Source organism: Typha latifolia, chromosome 12 (genome assembly GCF_019914945.1).
Source record: "Typha latifolia isolate L0001 chromosome 12, TyphaL0001v2, whole genome shotgun sequence".
Taxonomy (NCBI): domain Eukaryota; kingdom Viridiplantae; phylum Streptophyta; class Magnoliopsida; order Poales; family Typhaceae; genus Typha; species Typha latifolia.
Window position 1 is genome coordinate 2,359,894 of NC_133097.1, and position 6,087 is coordinate 2,365,980.

A 6,087-nucleotide genomic window follows, 5' to 3' on the forward strand; every position below is an offset into this window, starting at 1 on the left:
CTCTCAATCCCCGGCGACGCTGCTTCTAACCTCCCTCGACCGACCAATCACCCTAGATCCTTAGGGGCGGCCCTCTCCTCCCCCTTCTTCTAATTTATCCAACACTTGCCTAAATTGATATTCACTTGTTCATTGAACCCATCTTGGTACCCTAAGGGCAAACTATTGCAGTGTGCATAGGACTGGCACAAACATTACAAACTTCAGATTGCACTTGATTTATAGGTTTCATAGTTTGACTTAACACAAGGGCATCAACTTTCCTAGACAAACTATCCAGTCGTGCATTCATACTCACATCAGGTTGAACTTCATATATCCCTTCCTCTCTTAGACTGTGACATCCCTCGACTTTCAGCACTAAAATTCTATTGTTGGAAATTTTTAGCTATTCTTTCACAAAGAGTCCAAGCTTCAAGTGTGCTCTTAGCCATGAATGACCCACCGGTCATGGACTCCACTAGATTACGATTTGTGTCGGTCAGACCATTGTAGAAATACTGGACTAACCACCATTTCTCAAAATTGTGATGAGGGCAATTAATTTGAAGATCCTAAAACCTTTCCCATGACTCATGAAATTTCTCTTCCTCTTTCTGCTTGAAAGTGGAGATGGTCAATCTATATTGGTTTGTTCTAGGCATAGGGTAAAATTTGGACACAAATTTATAGTTCAGATCTCTCCAAGTGGTGATCGAGTTAGGCTCTAAGTGATTCAACCAAGCTCTTGCTTGGTCTTTCAATGAAAAGGGAAAGAGCCTTAGCCTAACAGATTTATCAGAAAAGTTTTGAAATTTGAATGTTGAACAAATATCCAAGAATTTATCAACATGAGAGTATGGATTCTCATTTTTCTTAACATAAAAGGTAGGAAGCAATTGAAGGATGGCAGGTTTTAATTCAAAATGAGTTGCATTAGTGTTAGGTAACACAATGCATTTTGAAGGTTGGGTTCCATTAGAGGCAAATCGCTCTTGTAAAGTTATGGTATCACCATGAACCTATTGATGGTTTTTAGTCATTTCTTCCCTAGCAAGCCGACCTGAAATATCGAACCCAACCAATTTCTAAGTTTTGAAAAGGCTTCACAAACACAAATCTTACCAAGCAAATCATAGTCAACAGTTTGTGTTTTTAAAGTATAATATGAGAGCAAGCAATTTTTTTTAATTCTAATATTGTAGAAAATCACTTCTCTCCTAATTAGAGAGCTCCCACTCCCTTTCAGAGTAAGCTAGAGGATTACTAGTTAAGACCTACCAAAACATAACTAGGTAAGTTCCCAGGAATACTAGTGGGCACTGGCCTCTTCAGAATACCAGTTCCCTTAGGCGCCTCAGTACGGCTCTCCTTTTTGACAGAACTTACCTAGACATTGTAATTTGGAAGGTGCTCACTGGGCTTACCAAAAGATAACTCTTTCCGAGAGGTTCCTATGAGCTATGTGAAATCATTTGGTTGACGTCTACTTGATTTTAAGTTAGATGTTTGGCTTGGGTTTTAAATGAATTAACTTAAGTGGGCAAGGATGTGGTGATTAAATCCACTCCTTATCTTAGTGAGGTTTGTACCCTTACTAAATATTTTATGCATATATGAATGCACAAATAATCACACAGAATCAGTTCATAACCCACTGACAGGAGATTCATGGGTAGGGTTAAGAAAATTCAAACCTTCCAATCAACCGGTTAGCAATTACTCCGCTGGGAGTAATTTTTAAGCAATTTTCTTTTCTTCAAGTACAATCCTCTATTGTTCTTTAGTTTCTCTAGAATAATTCAAAACAAGAACAAAACTTGCATTTTTTTTTAAAAAAACTTAATTTTTTTAAAAAAAAAATTTAAACAACTAGTAGAAAAATTAATTTTAAATTTTCAAAATAGTTTTCAACACAAGTCCCCGGCAACGGCGCCAAAAACTTGTTGTGATAAATTAAGTAATACTCGCAAGTGCATGAATCTATGGAGTAGATCAGCAAGCAAGGTATCGATCCCACGAGGACTTGTTTAAAAACATGAAGTGTTTGAAAATCTTAAAAATAGTTTTAACATATTTGGAAAATAGGTTTAGGAGATTTATGGAGAAAGAAAACATTCTTGTAGATTTTTTTTAATTAAGTGTGAGAAATAAGGTCTTGGAATCCACTTGTAGATAATACATTTCTATTAGATAACATAAATCTCTTCTTTTTCTACCATTCACCAAGAAATCAATCACTAGTGGATCGGAAGATTATCTTTGAATGAACAATTCAATTTTCATAAAAATTACGTTCTTCCTTCATTTTTAGAAAATATGGAGTAAGAATTTTAAATTATTAGATGTATCCTTTTTAAGAAAAATAATTAATATCTAAATTGTAAACAACAAATTTAAAGTAGAAGAAAGAAGAACCTATTAAGCAATTAAGAACACATAAGAGATTTAGAATAAAAGAAATATGTTCTCAACAAGCTTCATCCTCAACCTTAAGAAAATTAGAAATTCATTTTAGTAGTTAATAACACAACTTGAATAAAAATAAACATGAGATGTCGCACTATAGAGTTGTAGAATACTTCTTTCAAAAACAAAATCCAAATCCAAAATCAAGAGATTACGCTAAAAAAAATCAGAATATGAACTTTGCTAACTTATAAAGATTGAAATTTCTTCGAATGTGCTCTATTGTTGTCAATTAAATTGAAACAGTTGCAAGTTTAAATGCTGAATTTTAAACTACAACTCCTCAAAAGAAAAACTTAACAGAAAATACACAAGAAAAGACATTTTTCTCTAACTCTCAACCCCTCGATTTATAGACTTCTTGGAGCATGAAAATCTGCTCCAAATCGGCTGGAAATCGGCTATGATTGTGTTTAAAATTTACTAAATATGTTGATACGATCACACCTCTGGGGCTAAGGCTCTGATACCAGCTTGTTACGATCAGGCACGGAACTTTGAAATTAGATCCCGAAATATGCTGTCGTCGGATCGACGTGAGATTTCGATATGTTGTAGCCTCGTAAAAGAGCTTTCTAAAAAATCTAGTTACAGGCGAATCGGAGTTGGGGATCTCGAGATATTGTTCGTTTAGTGGACGAACGTCAGGATGCTCTGTTTTGGATTCGTGGATGGAGGCACGAGATCCTAGGTAATGGTGGATGGTGGTGGACCGGCGTTAATGTGGTGGCACCGGTGAAAAGTGATGGTGGAACAGTTGTGGTTGATGGAAGGATTAGGGCAAGTGTTGGATAGATTGGACGAAGGGGGAGAAGAGGGCCACCCCTAAGGGACTAGGGTGATTAGCCGGATGAGGGAGGTTAGAAGCGGCGTCGCCGGGGATTGAGAGAACGGGAGCGAAGAAGACGAAAAGGCAAGGCAAAACTCAATCTCAATAATCAATAATAATTTTGGTTGCCCTACACATCCTTTTATAGGCTAACCAACAACTCACATTAACCCTAAAACACAATTTTCGCCGACCGCGTTCGAACTCGCCCGACCGCGTTCGAACGCACCGAATTAGCTCTTCTGGATTTGCGAACGCGATGCAGGCGTTCGAACACGTGATCGAACGCGCCTGTCGGTATTTGCGAATGCGATGCAGGCGTTCACAGTGCGTTCGAACGCACCGCGTTCGAACGCACAGTACATTCTCTTCACCACGTTCACAACCCCGTTCACAAACCGCGTTCGAACTCACTCCACCCGCGTTCGAACGCGACTTACAGAAAACTTATTTTAATGAAAATTAAACACTAAAACATGAAATAAAAACACTCCTAAAGTGAATCCATGCTCGAGACGACGTCGGTGAAGTCCGAATCGTATCAATCCACCATGCTTCCGCAACCTTGTCCTCAAGGTTTGAAGTTTGGAAAGCGATCCATGATATCTGACTCTAGCTCCCAGGTAGACTCGTCAGTAGATTTGCCCAGCCACTCAATTAGCACTTCCGTCTCTAATCTGGTCCCATGGCGTCTTCTCCTACGGTCTAATACTCGGACCGGTTCAGTGGGGCCATCCTCTTTCATTAGTTCGGGTAAGGCCGAACCCACCACCTGGTTAGGCCCGATCTGGGCCTTCAATGCTGATACATGGAAGACCGGATGTATCCTGGTTCCTTCAGGTAGGTCCAACCGGTAAGCTACTGGACCGATTCGTTGTAACACTCGGTACGGAACCCAACTTTTGGTTCAAAATTGGTCTCAATGTGGATTGCCGATACGGTTGAGCTCGAACGAACACCAATTGATCCACCTCAAATTCTCGCTCACGTCGGCCTTTGTCATGAGTTTGCTTCATGCGGTTTTGGGCTGTGGCTAGGTGAGTCTTGAGCAGTCTCAATGTTTCATCTCGATCAGCAAGCTCCAAGTCAAGCTCGGTCCTATCCGCCGCCGCGAGTCTATCATAGGCACGCAAGACAGGGGGAGTGCGCCCATAAACCGCCTCAAAGGGGGTCATGCCGATGCTAGAGTGATGAGCCGTATTGTATGACCACTCAGCCCATGGAAGGAATTTGACCCAATCCTTTGGTCGTTTCGCCACAAAGCATCGCAAGTATTGCTCCAGTCCGCGATTCACCACCTCGGTTTGGCCATCTGTCTCGGGGTGATAAGCTGAACTCAGGTTGATTTGAGTCCCTTGCAATCTGAAGAACTCGGACCAAAACTCACTAATGAAGATGCGATCCCGGTCTGACACGATCGTCCTAGGCATCCCATGCAAGCGTGCCACTTCCCGAACAAAAATTTCAGCAACCCTTTTTGCTGAAAACGGGTGAGACAATGTTATGAAATGAGCATATTTGCTCAGTCTATCCACCACAACCAACACCACCGATTGTCCCCGAACCTCCAGCAGCCCCTCGATGAAGTCCATGGAGATATCCTCCCAAATACGCTCTGGTATAGGTAGTGGTTGTAGCAGCCCGCTAGGCTTGAGTGCCTCCGATTTGACTCGTTGGCAGATTTGACATTCACGCACATACTTCTTCACGTCCGTCTTCATCGCTGTCTGATACGATCTTCTCTTTGGGGCTAAGGCTCTGATACCAGCTTGATACGATCTGGCACGGAACTTTGAAATTAGCTCTTCTGGACTTGCGAACGCGATGCAGGCGTTCGAACGCGTGATCGAACGCGCCTGTCGGTATTTGCGAACGCGATGCAGGCGTTCACAGTGCGTTCGAACGCACAGTACATTCTCTTCACCATGTTCACAACCCCGTTCACAAACCGCGTTCGAACTCACTCCACCCGCGTTCGAACGCGACTTACAGAAAACTTATTTTAATGGAAATTAAACACTAAAACATGAAATAAAAAACACTCATAAAGTGAACCCATGCTCGAGACGACGTCGGTGAAGTCCGAATCGTATCACTGTCCATGTACAGTTTTGGGCCAGCCGCTTGTAGGTACGTAATACCCCTTCATGCCCTGCTATAGGAGTATCATGGAAGTGTGCCATCAATAGTCTCCGTAGCTCTTCGTTCCGGGGTACCTTGATTCGCCCGCACTCTAGTACTAACCCATCGCGCTCCTCGTGCTCGGGGTGGCTTGAGGGGTTCTCTCTCAACTCCTCCATGAGTTGGACCAGCTCACTATCCTCTGCACTAGCTCTCCGCAGATCTGAGAAGAAAGGAAAGGTGGACGCCGAGAAAGAAGCGAGCTCCCTTGCGACCCCTTCATTTGGAAGTTCAAGTAGCGGTTGGCTTCCATCTAGCAGCACTCTCTTGTCTTTTCTCCAAAACGTTAATGTGAGGCTTGTAAAATCAAATGTCACGGGCCCCAAGCTTCGAAGCCATTGGGTCCCCAAAACAATATCGGCACCTTGCAAGGCCAACGGATAAAGATCCAATGTGAAAGTTTGGCCTTGCACCTTCAATTCTACACCTCCACAAATAAAATCTGCTCGCAATGTGGTGCCATCTCCGATTGTCACATCGAACCCTTCCATGCGTTCCGACTCGAGCCCAATCTTCCTAAGGAGCCTCTTGTCAATGAAGTTGTGGGTGGACCCGGTGTCAATCAAGATTCTCACGGTGGTTTTCTTGACTACCCCGTTTACCCGCAAGGTTTTTGGCGCAGCTGTCCC

At 42.5% G+C, this 6,087-nt stretch overlaps 1 non-coding gene across 1 annotated transcript; it reads left to right on the top strand.

Moving 5' to 3' along the window:
* The first annotated feature begins 522 nt into the window (after positions 1 to 522).
* Positions 523 to 629, top strand: LOC140799465 (small nucleolar RNA R71). Its single transcript, XR_012110999.1, has one exon. It is a non-coding gene; the product is annotated as a small nucleolar RNA R71 (small nucleolar RNA).
* The last annotated feature ends 5,458 nt before the right edge of the window (positions 630 to 6,087 follow it).